Genomic DNA, 16877 nt, shown 5'->3' on the forward strand with positions numbered 1-16877 from the left:
ACATTTTTATTTTTTTAATTATTGCATATGCATTTATCTATCAAAGCGAATTCTCAAATGTAATTGAAAGATCCTAATACGAATATGTTTGTTAAAGAATGCCAACCGTATAGTATTTTGTTAAGAGAAGAACAGCACGTTTTTATCAACAAATGTTTCCGAAACCATCCTGCATGGAGCTGAATTGGTTCACAGTTTATGATAAAAATTTACTCTCGAAAAAGCATTGCACTATTTTTCTCGCTGCTATTGCGGCTTATTGCGATTGAAAATGGTGCTAATTGTGTAATACTTTCATCATGTGAGATATTGCCGCATCGCTGTTTTACATTGTTGGCTGTTACGCTGTGATAAAAACTCCACCTGAACTTTCTTTCAAACAGTTTTTTTCGTAAAATCAGATGACCTATTACCTGGCAATGGACTTCACTGTAGGATCCATTATTCTTTCGATGGTATGGTAAATACACGTAGCGTTAGCAGGCAACATCCGAAGGGAATGCAAAAGAGCATTGTTGCTCAACCCTCGAGAGAAATGACTTACACGTTCCATTCGACATGCCTTTACAAACTTAAAAAGCAAGAGTTTGTTCTACCCAAAACTATGTCCTTATATACTACTTTTCTAGGTATGCTTTCTCACTTTACGCATTTTCGCTTTCACTGCCTTACTCCGATACATCGCACATGTGTTGGCCACATGTTTAAAAACAACACGTTTCGGGTAATTTTATGCTCTTAGTTTGGATAGGATACGTTATCCTTGTCCTCTTTAAACGGAGACCGACGCTTATCGCCTGCATCCTGCGAGTACACGCTATCGTTTTACGCTCGCCTACACATCTCGTCCCCGATGAATCGTGTCATTTTCGACTTGTTTATTTATTTGGGCTCATGAATCCGAACTTGAAACAGAAAGGTTTGCAATTTGTTTTGGGTTTTTTTTTATGGGCGCAATCTACACGCCACTTCAAATGGCCCGCAGCAACGGGCTGTATAATAGCCGGTTCTTTCTCTACTCGTGGCTGCTTCACCCTGATCAAGCTAATCGGGTTTTCGCAATTTTTCACTATCGCCCCGAAGTGGTTCGTCTTTCAATATGTTTTCCATATGGAGTTTTTACGGTTTTATGCCCGAAACTTCGAAGAACATGTTCCTTTTGTAAATGATTGCTTTGTTTTCCATGCTCGAGGATGGGATCATTTCCACAAAATTATGTTATATACCGCCGCGTTCACGGAATATTTTGAACATTTGAAATTTACTAAAAGCGTTGCCTTTTTAGTGAGCTTGTAAGTGTGTGAGAAAGAAAGAAAGAAAGAGAGGAAGAGAGAGAGAGAGAGAGAGAGAGAGAGGAAACAATGATCACGGTAGACAAAGCAATTTGGTCATCGGGTAGTTGTGCATAAAAAGCCGGCAGTTCACTGTCAAACGTGCGACGCTTTGGGTCGAATATTTTTGAGAAAACGCGATGGCTGATAAAATAAAGGAAGAGGTTCTGGAAACCACCAGCAAAAAGTGTGGTAATCAAAACGGACAATCGGAAAACGGTAATACGGTATCGTTGTTGGAGAAGGAAATTGACACGTTGCACAGGCAGCTGGAAGACTGGAAGGACCTGTTTCGGTCAGCACAGGCGCTGATTAAGGATAAGGATACGGAAATCGCCCGGCTGCGATCGTCGACCTGTAATGCAGAGGACATCACTTCTACACCTCAAACCAACGTGGTTGCACCCACGGTGCAGATTAAGCTGGAAAAGCCGGACGAAGACACTACTACTACGGCTCAAACTAATGGGACTGCGCCCTCAGTTCAGAATAAAGGACAAGTAAAACCAGTTAAAGCCGAGTGGTGCAGAGTAGCAGCATTCCAGAGCAATGGGGAAAAGCATGCCACTCAAGCAAATGGAGGCAAGGCAAAACAGAAGAAAAGCAATGGCAAGCAGAATAAACTGCCCAACAACGATCAAATTCAGCATCTCATCAAGAGTTTCACGGAAAACGACACTAGGGCGATAAATGAGTTCGAAGTGCTTTACGACTATTCCCACATGGTGCAAAAAGTCAGCATGGCTGCAGAGGATAAAGATGGAAAGATAGATCCGTCGGACGATGCGACACTGCTAGCACAGCTGATTAAACTGATGCCCAGGTATGCTCGCGAAAAGTTTGATAACCTTCGCGAAGGTAGTTACCATAAGGAATCACTGGAGGAATTCAGTCTGTGGGTCCATGAGATCACTGAAGATGTTTTGGACAATGGGGATGCGCAACGTTTGTTCCAAGCAAAAATACCCGTACCTAAAAAAAGCAAAGGTTTACAGTGTCTAGCTTGTGGCAAAAAAGATGGATGTCCCTCGTTGCAGGATTGTGCCGTATTTCGGAAGATGACACCGACCCAACGCTGGGATAGGGTGGTGCGTATATATCGGCTGTGTTACACTTGTCTCAAAAAGCACGATGACCCGTGTACCAACTCAGTTCCGTGTGGTGTTGGAGGATGCAGTACCCTGCATCACTGGCTATTGCATATTGTAGGCGTTCACGATTGAACTTTTTGGTTGGTCAATTCGCGTAATCGAAACATTGCCTTTGTTTCGACCATCATATCATCATAGGTAAAGAATTAGGACGAATTAGGAAATTCGAATATGTAATTTGATTGAAGTTACGACTTTTTTTTCTTTATTTTACAATTTCAAACGAATTTTGTTGATGCGAAGTTGGAATAGGAATTCAAACAGAAATACGAATAAATTTTCTAATTCAAATAATTAAACATGAAAATTTCTTCTTTTCTTGTGGGAAGTGTAATGTGTTCGTATAGTAGCACTAAAACAATTGTTCGGTTTTTTTAGTAGCACTAAAACACGGTTAACCGTGTCGAAAAACATCATATTTTCAATGCTGCAGGCAAATGTAACAATGATAAAACTTCTTCGTTTCAGCTTTCACTTTTTGAAAAATTATACGTACAGATGGCAGTAAGTGAAATACAAGTTTAATTTTACGAATTGTTCAAACCGTAAAGCTCCATCCAAGAAATTAATATTTTATTCTAGTAATCAAGGTCTTGGGACATAACCTTGATTGCCAGAATAAAGATAAATGCTACTTTATCGAAATTTCAAGAATTTATCATTTGTCAAAATACAGTATTTCGACTATCTTCATTGTAGTTAGCTATGGAATCCTTGGGCATTTGACTGATTGAGTGAGAAAGAAATTGGAAAACAATTCCAAGGAAAACTAGCTGCGTAATCGATTTTAGCGTCGAACGTGAACAAGTTTGCAAGTCTACAATTGCTGCATCAGCGCAACGTCGAGACGAGTCGAGCAAACTCGTTTTGCCATTGTCGTAGATTCCGTTAGTGAACAAAGTCAAGCGAGCAGTGCTGCGGAAATGTGTGAAAAACGGGTATCGCAGTTGCCGCCTTGGGCGCAGAACGAAATAGCTTCATTGGAGAAACAAATAGCAGGCTGGAAGGAGATTAGCCAATCGGCCATGCTTATGGTCAAGGCAAAGGACAAGGAAATAGCACGCCTTCAAGCGAACAAAGGTTCAAAAGAGGGCTTCGCTTCACCACTGGCTACGAAACAGCGACCACCGTCGCTAGCCGGACCCAGCGCGTTGGAAACGAAGGAAAACACGATTAAACAGGAACAAACTAAAGTAATCGAAAATTATGTGAAAAAGCTACAGAATCAACCCGTTGTGCATGGTACCGTTAGAGATATCCTATACGACTACGCCATGCGTGTGAACGAAATCTTAATGGATGCAAGGGACGACAAAGGCAACATAGATCCGTCGTTCGAGAAACAACTCTTACCAAAATTGGTTGCCAACGCACCGTACTTTGCTGGGGGCGAGTGGAATAACCACGTCCGTAAGCTTCCGAAAGGTCCATTGCTTGACGAGTTCGGCAGGTGGATCCTGCATGCCGCCGAAAATGCACATCGTTGGTTTTACTACATCACACCATGTATCGTGTGTGGCATCAACTCCCTTTGTCAATCGCTGGAGGAGTGCGAGACCTTCGAGGAAATGGACGTCAACGATCGTTGGAAGGTGGTACGAGAAAATAACCTTTGCAAGTTTTGCCTAACGAATCATATTGGATGCCGGTGCAAGTATGAAATGCCATGTGGCGAAAACGGATGTACGGGAAAACATCACTCGATGCTGCACAAAAATCCTCAGGTTAACGTTTTCTGATCTACATTAGCTGCAATCAATGTGGTGACTCATTTTTCATTACGCTTTCATCATTACACAAGAATCGCAGCAAAAAGCTATAGAAATCCTATAATTATGTTATCTTCATGATGTATTTCCGCCTCTAATATGTTTCCCCTGTTAATGTGAATTCCGGAAGGTTAATCGGTTGTTTTGGTTTCTTAATTATAACAGATTATCGAATAAAGATATTACAATTTCAGCTAAAAAACTTGAGACAATTCTTTCGTAAGTTAGGTGTCGTTCTCAAAAGAGCCATATTTTCCTTGTTTTTGTTTGTGTTTTATTTAAAGTTTGTTAATGTAAAAGCATTCATTCGGAATGGAATATTCAACAAGTAGCTTTGTTAAACAATAAGTCAATTATTACTATTCCACATGATTTTTAGGCAAACCCCATCACGTTAAACGTATCATTTTGAACTTCGCCGTTTGAACTTAAACTGCGCGCGATGAAGCTGTTCTAAATATGCCAAGGTTGCTATACTACGTTGACGTTTTAGGCTACCTAGAGCGAGACGAACTGATTTTTCACGGTAGCCAAGTCAAATTGTTGCCGTCCTTGCGTAGCCTTGAGAAAAAGCCGGCAGTTTATTGTTGAACGTGCGACGCTTTGGATCGTACAGCTGTGAAATTGTGATGGCGGACAAAATCAAGGTAGAGGCTTCGGAGAAACACGCTGTGGAAGGTGAAGGCTTGCAAATCGCGGAAAACGTGGCGGCTGAGGCGTCCGCAAAGCGATGTGAAAACAACAAGGACCCAATGGATTCCAGCACGGCATCGCTTCAGCAGCAAATCGAATGTCTTCGTAGGCAGTTGGAAGGGTGGAAGGAACTGTGTGTAGAGGCACAGGCGCTTGTCAAGGATAAAGATGTCGAAATTGCCCGTCTACGATCGACCGGTAGTGCTGAAGGCATTGTTTCTTTCGCTCGAACCGTTGAAGATGTCCCTACCGTTGAGGGTAACCCGGAGAAGCCGGTCGAAGATATCACTTCTGCAGCTCCAACCGGCGAGCTGTTACCCGCGGCCAAGAGTGAGCCGGAAAAGCCGGTTGAAGAGGAGGCTGCATCCGCAGCTCAGAACAAGCCTACAAAAACAGCCAAAACGGGAGGCAATGGACCCAAGCCAAAAAAGAAGGAAAAGAAGACCAAACAAGAACTTCCAGACTGCATTTACATTCGCAGTCACACGAAGAAAATAGAGCAGATTGCCAAAAAGAAAAGCGGAATGGAACAGCTTAGCGCGTACATTAATCTTGCGCAAGAAATCTGCTTTTTCTCCAATAAGTACGAGTGCATGCTCGATCCATTGTATGACGAGGTCATGATTGCGCAGCTAGTAAAACACATGCCGCCGTTTGTCCGCATGCAGTATAACCAGCTTTACGACAAATACCCTGAGGATTCGCTTGTGGACCTAATTTTGTGGCTTGACAAAGTCTGGATGGATGCTGAGCGCTTACAGGCCCAACTTTCGCGCCAAACGAAAACTCCCAAAGGGCAATGTTTGGCGTGTGGCAAAAAAAAATCAGCTAAAATCTGTCGTTCATTGCAGGATTGTACCGTATTTCGTAGGATGTCCCCGGCCCAACGTTGGAATGAGGTGGTGCATGTACATCAGCTGTGTACCATTTGTCTCAAACAGCATAAGGGCACGTGCACCAATAAAACACCCTGCGGTGTAGGAGGATGCAGCACCCTACACAATTGGCTCTTGCACATTGTTGGTGTCCACGATTAATGGTCAGCAGAAATTAATGAAAAAAAAAACATGTGTGGATGAACATTCCTGGAATTAATTGAATTATTGTTATCATGTTATCACTCAAAACTTATATCCATATGTGAATTCAGGAGTGTGGGAGAGTTGAACGATTAATGTAATTATAATAAAACTAAAAAAAACTTCGAAAATAAAACTAAAAAAAAAATATTTTTCTGTTGTGTTTGAAAATTGAAATCAACTTGACTTGTATTTGAGTTCCATGTGCATGGAGTGTTTTGTAAATTGTAAAATGTATTTTTTCGTACCCCGCCAAAGCTGGATTTGCGCAGACTCAATGCAATAGATAGCGTAGCCGGAACAAGCTATGATTATTTTTTTATTCCTACTTTAAATCTAATCAAATAAAGAGCATAGAGTTTCATGTCCCTCTAATTTTGATTTAACTTTTTTTAACGTTTTTTTTCGTATTAAGCTATACGAACCTTGAGTATGTTGTACTAATAACTCTCTTGATAAGCGTAGGCACTGATGCGTGGGTAGGAATGTGTCAACCAGTGAGATTTGAATGAGTGAGAGAGAAAGAAATTGCAATTGAATACAGTATGCACAAAAGGCATTGCTCAAACGGTTTCAGTTTCGAGGAAGAATAGCTGCGCAATCGATTTTAGCGTCGGACACAAAGAAGTTTACAAGTTAACACTTGCTGCATCAGTTCAAGGTTCGGAATAGAGGAAACTCTTTTCAATAATTTCGAGTACCCGAAATCTGAATCAAAGGCGACCGAAAAGTGTTGTGTGATGTGTGAAAATCATCTATCACAGTTACCGAAGTGGGCGCAGAAGGAAATGGCTTCATTGAAGAGACAAATAGAAGCCTGGAAGGAGCTTAGCCAATCGGCCATGTTTATGGTCAAGGAAAAAGACAAGGAAATAGCACGCCTTCAAGCGAACGGCGGTGCAAAGGAGACTTGCTCCTCAGCGCCCATTGTGAAACCGGGACAACCGGGGCCGCCTGCAAAAGGAACCAGCGCCATCGTTAAACCGATGGAAAACACGAGTAAACAGGCCAAAATAATCGAAAAACTGTTGCAGAACTTACAGAATCCCCTGGAGGAGGGTACCGTAGGGGAAATCCTATACGACTATGCTATGCGTGTGAACGAAATCTTAACTTATGCAAGGGACGACAAAGGCAACATAGATCCGTCGTACGAAAAAAAGCTCCTACCAAAATTTGTTGCCAACTTACCATACTTTGCTGAGGGCGAGTGGAATGACCACGTTCGTAAGCTTCCGAAAGGTCCATTGCTTGACGAGTTCGGTGGCTGGATCCTGGATGCCGCCGAAAATGCACATCGTTGGTTTTACTACATCACACCATGTATGGTGTGTGGCATCAACTCGCTTTGTCAATCGCTGGAAGAGTGCGAAACCTTCGAGGAAATGGACGTAAACGATCGCTGGAAGGTGGTACGAAAGAATAACCTTTGCCAGTGGTGCCTAGCTTCCCATCATGGACGGTGCTACGGCGTACCACGATGCGGCGAGAACGGCTGTGCAGGGAAACATCACTGGATGCTGCACAACAACCGACGCTAATGATCGCAAAATGGTAAGACTTATTATAGTCACAACAGCCGACAACGGTTTGGTTCGAACTAGCAGCAATGAAATTAGTAATTAATTTTCCTTGACCAATTATTTCCAGTATTGCTGCAGCTGAAGGAATGCAGAATAATGTGCTTCAGAATTTAAATTCGAATGTAATATTCAAGTACTTTTTCTTTTTCTTATGCCAGGAATTACTGCTACGATGCACTCGCTTCTATATTACGTGCTTACAATGCTTTCCCTACTAGCTTGAATTCAAAAAGAATAATCTCAATAATAGTTTATATGATTTTTCAATGAACTATCGATCATTTCGATAAAATGTTTTCAAAATATTTCTAATGTTTCAAGCATGCTTCGTATGATCTAATAAAAATCTACCACACTTCTTACTGGCAAACCACAATTGTGCTTGATTATTGTTCAGCATTTGTTTGGGTAAATAGTATGTTACTATTTATAAAGATCCGTTTGAATTAGTCTTGGAAAATGTTTTAGTTGTGAAATGTGAATGTGAAGCATTTTCTTTCGTTTTGTGCACGTGAAACGATCATTTTGTTTGTACCCCCCCTATACCAATTAATGATTTAATAAATCATTCATTGGTTTAATTATAAATTCCGGTCTCTTAAATGCACGAAGAAAACATTAACGCAAACGCTTCGTGCTTAAATTGGCTGCGTATAAATCGGAAGCTATTAGTAGAGCTTTTTCTCGAACGTACTTGGGAACATGATCCTCCCGGGAATTCCACCCGCCGGGCCCATATTACGAATCCTCGCACGTACGTTAACGTAATTCACCGTGGGTCCGTTATTTTGTGTTCATTGCTTAAACAACGTACGCAACTGCCATTTAACCCCCGGCAAACGCAAGACCTTGCGTTAAGCTGTGACCGGTTGTTTAGACCTTTGCGCGTTTGTTTGATTATGTTATGAAGTGTTTACTTTACGAAAGCCAATTATTCCTTTGTTTATTTTCTTTTCGCATATTGTTATGGTGAGTAAAAACGGCCTTTCAATGTAACACCAATTTTTCAATATCTGGATGTTATTTAAAATTTGGAAAAAAATTATTAATTTTTTTAAATTTTATAATTATACTATCCTTTTCCATACATCTTTGGGAAACACTTTCATAGAACATTATCATTTTAGATATTTGAACTCCGCACTGTTCTAAACTGTGCGTATCGAAGATGTTCTAAACAGTCCAAGGTTGCTATAACAACTCACAACATTGCCAAGAGCGAGAGAGAACGATAGATAGAGAGAGAGAAAACGATATTCACTGCAAAACCAAAAAATAGCGGGAATTTAGCCATGGAAAAGACCGGCAGTTTATTGTTGAACGTACGTTGTTTCGGGAGGTAAAAAGACGTAAATACACTATGGCTGAAGCAGTAAAGTTAGAGATCGCAGAGAAAAGTAATAATCTAAGCGCAAGCCAAAATGGACCGTTAGAGGCCTTGCTACCACCACCGGCGCCGCCTGCGAAAGGAACCAGCGCCATCGATAAACCGATGGAAAACACGAATAAACAGGTTAAAATAATCGAAAAACTGTTGCAGAACTTACAGAATCTCCTGGAGGAGGGTACCGTAGGGGAAATCCTATACGACTATGCTATGCGTGTGAACGAAATCTTAACTTATGCAAGAGACGAAAAAGGCAACATAGATCCGTCGCACGAAAATAAGCTCCTACCGAAATTTGTTGCCAACTTACCATACTTTGCTGAGGGCGAGTGGAATGACCACGCTCGTAAGCTTCCGAAAGGTCCATTGCTTGACGAGTTCGGTGGCTGGATCCTGCATGCCGCCGAAAATGCACATCGTTTGTTTTACTACATCACGCCATGTATGGTGTGTGGCATCAACTCGCTTTGTCAATCGCTGGCAGAGTGCGAGGCCTTCGAGGAAATGGGCGTAAAGGATCGCTGGAAGGTGGTACGAAAGAATAACCTTTGCCAGTGGTGCCTAATTTCTCATCAAGGACAGTGCCTCAGCGTACCAGGATGCGGCGAGAACGGCTGTGTAAGGAAACATCACTGGATGCTGCACAACAACCGACGCTAATGATCGCAAAATGGTAAGACTTATTATAGTCACAACAGCCGACCTCTTTTTGGTTCGAACTAGCAGTAATGAAATTAGTAATTAATTTTCCTTGACCGATTATTTCCAGTATTGCTACAGCTGAAGGAATGCAGAATAATGTGCTCCAGAATTAGAAATGAATAATCTCAATAATTGTTTATATGATTTTTCAAGCGTGCTTCGTATGATCTAATAAAAATCTACCACACTTATTACTGGCAATCCACAATTGTGCTTGATTATTGTTCAGTACTTGTTTGGGTAAATTCTATATTACTATTTATAAAGATCCGTTTGAGGGGGTCCGCGACAGCCGAGCGGTAGCGCCGGTTAGAAAATCGGCCCATGAGCGCCGAGGCTCAGCACCTCGACGGCAAGGGTTCGAATCCCAACCGAGACCGGACCCTCCCCTGTACGAGAGGACTGACTATCCACGTACAACAGGGAAACAAGCACGGGCAGGCATGACCAAGAGGTCGTTACGCCAAGAAGAAGAAGAAGAAAGATCCGTTTGAATAAGTCTTGAAAAATGTTTTAGTTGTGAAATGTGAATGTGAAGCATTTTCTTTTGTTTTGTGCACATGAAACGATCATTTTGTTTGTACCCCAACCATCCGGATCTTATACGAACCGAAATTCGCTCACTTTGAGCACACCCCCCCCCGTTTACCAATGAATGATTAATGCTGAATTCATTATAAATTCCGATCTCTTAAATGCACGAAGAAAACATTAACGTAAACGCTTTGTGCTTAAATTGACTGCGTATAAATCGGAAGCTATTAGTAGAGCTTTTTCTCGAACGTACTTAGGAACATGATCCTCCCGCTAATTCCACCCGCCGGGCCCATATTACGAATCCTCGCACGTACGTTAACGTAATTCACCGTAATTTAACCCCCGGCAAAAGCAAGACCTTGCGTTAAGCTGTGACCGGTTGTTTAGACCTTTGCGCGTTTGTTTGATTATGTTATGAAGTGTTTACTTTACGAAAGCCAATTATTCCTTTGTTTATTTTCTTTTCGCATATTGTTATGGTGAGTAAAAAAGGCCTTTCAATGTAACAGCAATTTTTCAATATCTGGATGTTATTTAAAATTTGGGAAAAAATTATTAATTTTTTTAAATTTTATAATTATACTATCCTTTTCCATACATCTGTGGGAAACACTTTCATTGTACATTATCATTTTAGATATTTGAACTCCGCACCATTCTAAACTGTTCGAATCGAAGATGTTCTAAACAGTCCAAGGTTGCTATAACAATTCACAGCATTGCCAAGAGCGAGAGAGAACAATAGATAGAGAGAGAAAACGATATTCACTCCAAAACCAAAAAATAGCGGGAATTTAGCCTTGGAAAAGACCGGCAGTTTATTGTTGAACGTACGTTGTTTCGGGAGGTAAAAAGACGTAAATACACTATGGCTGAAGCAGTAAAGTTAGAGATCGCAGAGAAAAGTAATAATCTAAGCGCAAGCCAAAATGGACCGTTAGAGGCCTTGCTACCAGAGTTGGAAACAATTGGATCCTTCGAGGCGATCGGCAAGGAAAGTGAAAGCAATCCTGGCCCATCGAATTCCGCGGCATTATTGCAGGAAGAAATCGAAACGCTTCGCCGGCAGGTGGAAGGCTGGAAGGAACTGTATCAATCTACCCGGGTATTGATGAAGGATAAGGATGCTGAAATTGCGCAGCTTTTGCTACCAGCTACCGGCACTGCTAAAGCTATCACAAATGGAGCGCAAAATGATCCGGCGCCGGCAGCCCCCGCGGTGAAGCCTACGACGGAGCTGAAGAAGGGTACTAAACCAAAACCGCAGGGCAAAAAACCTAAAAAACAGCAACAACCCAACGATGTACGCATCCAGCATCTCATGAAGAGATTGCGCGATCGCGCAAACATTCCGAAGGACGAATTTACGGAGCTGCACGATTTCGCCATGGTTATCGATGATATTTGGTTGGCTGCGAAAGACGAGAACTTCGTCGTACAACCATCGTACGATAAGAAGCTGATGCCAGAGCTGATCAAACTTTTGCCCCGGTTTGCACGCGAAAAGTTTAACAAGCTCAACAATGATCTACCCAAGAAATCGCTGGAGGAATTCTCAGTCTGGATTAACGACGTCGTTGACGAAGCTATTAGGTATTATATAGGTACTGGATCATCGGACGAATGGGAGGATTGTTCCGACGGCGAATTATTTTACTAAGCTCGAAGAAAGTTGGCAACTTTAAAAACTGCCAATAGATTGTTTTCGAAGAAGGTGGAAAAAGAAAATTAGATTCGCAGCAAATACAGGATGTCGATGACCACTAAAAAGCTATGGAAATTACTCGCTTTTAAACCAAAAGTAGTCTACGAGTCGAGCTGAATTACAAAACATGTGCTATTTCTATGTTATAAATTGTTACCCAATGGAATAAACTGCTCCATGAATTAAGTTATCCCAATACAAATGGGAATAGCAATAGAACATATTTCTTTCATCTCTTGGGTAAATGAAATGATCGGAATTTCTTCACATCACTCACAATAAAACAAATGGAATTATTTTTTTCAATGGAAAACTGCTAACCTGCTCGTTTTGTATTTTTTGTTTCATTCTTTATTATTACTATGTTCATGTTCATGCATTTGCTTCGTCCTAGGTTTCATTAGTTACTTCCGTTCAGTTTCGCTATGCTTGTACTGCCGTCCAAACCCTTTTGCGGTTTATCCATGGTTCGGTCAGTTGAGTATGTGTTGTGTGTTTTGTGTTTCTACATGCTGCCGGTTTGATAGCATTGATTCGTTTTGTTGGGTTGTTTCATTTTCATGAATGTACCTCACATTAGTTTATTATCCGCACCCTTTTTCGGTTGATTTTTCAGTAGTAGATTTTGTTTAAACACGTTTTCCTGTTTCCTAACGGTTTTCGGATGGCTTTTTGTAGTTGTCGCTATGAAGTACTGTTACTATTTTTGCATCTTCTGTTACCACTAGTTGCATTCTTTCTTCTGTTGTATATTTGATGTTGCCTTTTTTTGTTAATTTCTTATGCATTTCTTCATTTGCTCTAAATGTTCTCAGCTCGTTAGCCCTTTTAAAACTATTCTCTAAAAGTTGCATTACGTTTCGCGCTTTGTTAATTTGTGTTATCGTCTACATTTCCATGTTTGTTTTATGTTTCTTGTCCCCTTCGAATCCGATTCAAACAAAGGTGACCTTATATACTCAAAACTCTCAATAATGGCCAAAACACACCTGCTCGCTTCTTTGATAACTTCTTTCGATTTTGTCGGTTTTGTTTTTGTTTTTGGTTCCTCAATTTTGCTTTGCTGCTTAGATGCTACTGTTCTTCGCCCTGTTGCAATATCGGTTTGCTTGTTTTACGCACTACTTACCTAAAGTGAACTGGCTTTTTTTTTGTTTAATTTTCCCATTTCTCCCATTACTAATATTTTTTAGTTTTTTCCGCTTTTCGTTACCTTTGCTTACGATTATTTTTACGTGGACCTTTTGCCGTTCTATGCACTCGACGAGGCCACTTGCCCTTGTTACACTCTGCTGTTCTCATCTGGATTTCATTTTTGAGTATAAAGAGAAGGAGAACGCGAGCGCGCGAGATAAGCGGATTTGAGAAAGCGAAATATTTAAATAATAACAAAGATTGAAGAGTAGTAGTATTTTCGTTAGATTATTTAGCGCTGCGTTTGCCTAGTTTTTCATGTTTTCTTTAGAGATTATTTCCGTTTGGACTTTAGGTTAAATAAGAACTAGTTTGGATGTATGGATGTGTATAATTGTGTGTTTGTGTGAATAATTTGTTGCGTTGATGGTAAAAAGTCAATGTCTACCAATTGTTTTTTTATTGTTTACTTTCCTTTACGTTTTGTTTAATAGTTTCTGTTAACAATGCTTAACTCCGTTCCTATCCTTACGCATGTTGGGTCCCCTTCCATTATTTCAGTAGAGCAACGTTTGTTGTTCTAAGTCAATTTCCTACAAGCGAAAATCGAAAAAAAACGTATTGACAAAAATAAAAAATACCAAACGAAGAAGCTTAAATTGTGTACCAAAGTGAAACAAAAAACGCGAAGGCTGGAATCTCCAAAAAAACCCACAAAGCCAAAGCATGAATGGTGTATTTTGTCTATGGAAATGTACAACTTAACTATCTTAAAGTCCTTAATCAAACAAATTACTTGGCATCTAAATAATGGCAATTGTTCCATATTCCATGTGTGTGTGTGTGTGTCTTTCTGTCAGGAAGATGTTGATAATGGCAATGTAATATGTACGAGCGAGCGTAGAGACGAGTTAATGTTGTAGAAATGTGCATCGCTTATGCTACACGTTTTTTTTAAATGCAAGATTATCTATAAATGTTTGGACTACTATTGAAATGAGTTCGTTTGTATGCGTGTACCACCGGAAAGTCCTTTAAAAGCTTTCTTGGGGTTTCCCCCTTCTCTCTAATCTTCATTCCCTGTGTAGGTTTGTGTTTGTGTTTATGATGCTTAAGTTCAATGATGCTACGATAGGATGGTAAATAGTTGGCTTTTATTCTTACTTTTGCAGTTTTAATTAATGGTAAACGTTGAAGGTTGGTAACGCATGCAGTATATGAGCATCCCGTTCGCATTGCCCCTTTTTCTATTTTGTGTTCTTAATCGTTCGCCTATTAAATTTTACTTTTGATTTGACCACGCTGCCTTTTACTGATAAGCGAAATAACCGATTCGATTGCATTCTTTCCTCTTGTGTGTTTCTTTTCCACTATTGTTTGCCTAGAAGGATACCCTTTCTAGTTTAACACGTGTTTCTTTTTTGTGTAACGTTATTGCTACTGACCTACTGATTTCCAGCGCAAATAACTTTGTCGTTCATGCTATACTAGATATTATGGATTTTCTTTTTGAACTGACTTATCTGATTCCATTTTTGTTTTACTGTTTTAGTCTCTTTTCGATTTCTTCCCCCGTTCTTGCTCGGGTGTGTTGTTCATTTCTTCTATCGTCCAAACCGTACCCTTCTACGTTTACTATAATATTTGTTTTCTTTTTATCAATAATCGTAATAATTAATAATGATGTAAAATAAGTCTTCTCATGTTTTCTATTTTTTCTCCTATGTTCTGCTGTGGCTTGCCCATGTTTTTTCTTCTTTCCCCTCAAGGCTGTTCGCATGTTTTGCAAGGTCGTCATCGTTCACAATCGTGGTTTTGCGTATCTGCATTCTACTGATTCCACTCCTTGACTGATTTGAACATTTTACGTTCGTCCAGATTTTCTTGCTCGTTTACATCGACTTGTTTTTCTTCTTTACTACAGTTTAATAGTTGGGAATAGGTTGATTATGCTTGAATTATTGAACGCAATGCAAACCTCGCTACATCGTTATTGCTGCTGCTGCTCCTGACGATATCCTGGTTTGGTTGTTTAACGCGCGCGCGTGTGTCTGTATGTATGTGTGTTTGAGATTGTTTGTAATTTTTTTGTATCTTATTGTAAATACACTCGGGAAACATCTCCCAGCGCACGTTCCTGGATGTGTAGGTTACCGAAAATCACGTTTCTTCCGGAAGTTGTTCCAAAAATTGAACGTTTACCATAAGTATATATATATATATATATATTTCCTACCGTCCTTACAATAACAAGCGCGTGTGTGTGTGTGCTTCCCCCCAGGCCTTCACTCCTGCATCCCTCCTATTGCTCGCTTTTACTGTCTTGTTTTACTTTTATCGTCGTTTAATAGCTACTTTTTGTTAAGGCAATAAATTAATTAATTTAATACTATGTAATGCATGATTTGTTGTTTGTATGCGCGTGTTTTTTTTTTGTTTTGTTTCGTCCCACACCGTTAAACTAACCTTCCTCATCGTCCATCCGTCCCTTAACTACAGCACGGTTTGCCACTTGTTTTGAGTTTCTATTTGGTATGCAGTTTGTTGTATGGGTGTGTGTGTGTTTGTGGCTTGGAGTTGGCATCCTTCTGCAGCAAAGCACAATTAAATTTACATTTTTCCTCCGAAACAAAACACATCCTTTTATACCGATGTACGTCTTGTTGGACACTATTGAATTTTGCGTAAGGAAACAACTGTTAGCGATCTTTTTGCCGACAGGAGCGGAAGGTTTTGTTCAAGACATAGGTTTTCCGTTACCGTATAGCCCTTTCGTTAGTGTCTGCTTTTTACACTTCCATCTGCCCTACGGTTTCTATTCACGCACTTGTTGTACGTTCGCATGACTACTAAGAGCTGTGTGAGGGTATGTTTAATGTTTTACGTCTTCAGTTAGCCCCCCCCCGGGCCGCATACAATGTTTGTTTATTTTTGTTTTTCTTTTGTTTCAGTTTGTTATCACAGTTGATATATATATATTTTTGCCCTCTTTTACGTGCACCCACATTTGTGTTTGTTAGTTTGGTTTCATTGTGTCATATGTTTTTTTGATTTGTTCGTTCATTTTTATTTTTGCTTTACTTTGGGACCCTCGTGTTTCTTCTATTATTCTTTATTATTTGTTTTTCTTCCAACAATCTTCATCTAGTGTTTTTTGTTTCCTTGAACTGATGTGACGAACACGCGTTTGTTATGCGCGTTTTATTTTTTTTTCTTACTTGGCTTGCCTACGTACGTCGTCCGTCACTTTCCCCTGTTTCATTTCTACCTGTTGACTATTGAGTAGGTGTGTATATATATATATATTTATGTATGTATGTATATATAGATATATATGCGTTTTGCTTTACAATCTTGGTTTGTTCTTGAATTTCTTTTGCTGCTCTGTCAACATCTAACTCGTAAACCAAATGGCAACGGAAACGAACTGGAACGGACAAACAACACCGATTTGTATGATGGGCAAACAGAGAACAACACACACAAAAGAAAAAAGAAGCTTATAGATACACACGCACACACGTACCGTTGGCGCTATATAAACAGTGGAGCTTGTTTAGATATTTTTCTTCTTCTGATGCTCACCTATCTGTACAAGGAGAGGAAGTATTGAGGAATTCCTTTCAGCGCGGATTGCGATTGGGGTAAATCCGGGGGTTTGGAAGCATTCAATGAATCACTTTTTCGCAAAAAAAAACAAGAACATACAAGTATTCAAACGAATGCATTTTAAACTGGCTTGCATTTTTCCCTTCAGTTGTACCCGTTTAAAGGTTGATAGTTAGTGGCTACTGTACTAAACGAAC

This window comes from Anopheles ziemanni, chromosome 3, assembly GCF_943734765.1.
Source record: "Anopheles ziemanni chromosome 3, idAnoZiCoDA_A2_x.2, whole genome shotgun sequence".
Lineage (NCBI taxonomy): Eukaryota > Metazoa > Arthropoda > Insecta > Diptera > Culicidae > Anopheles > Anopheles ziemanni.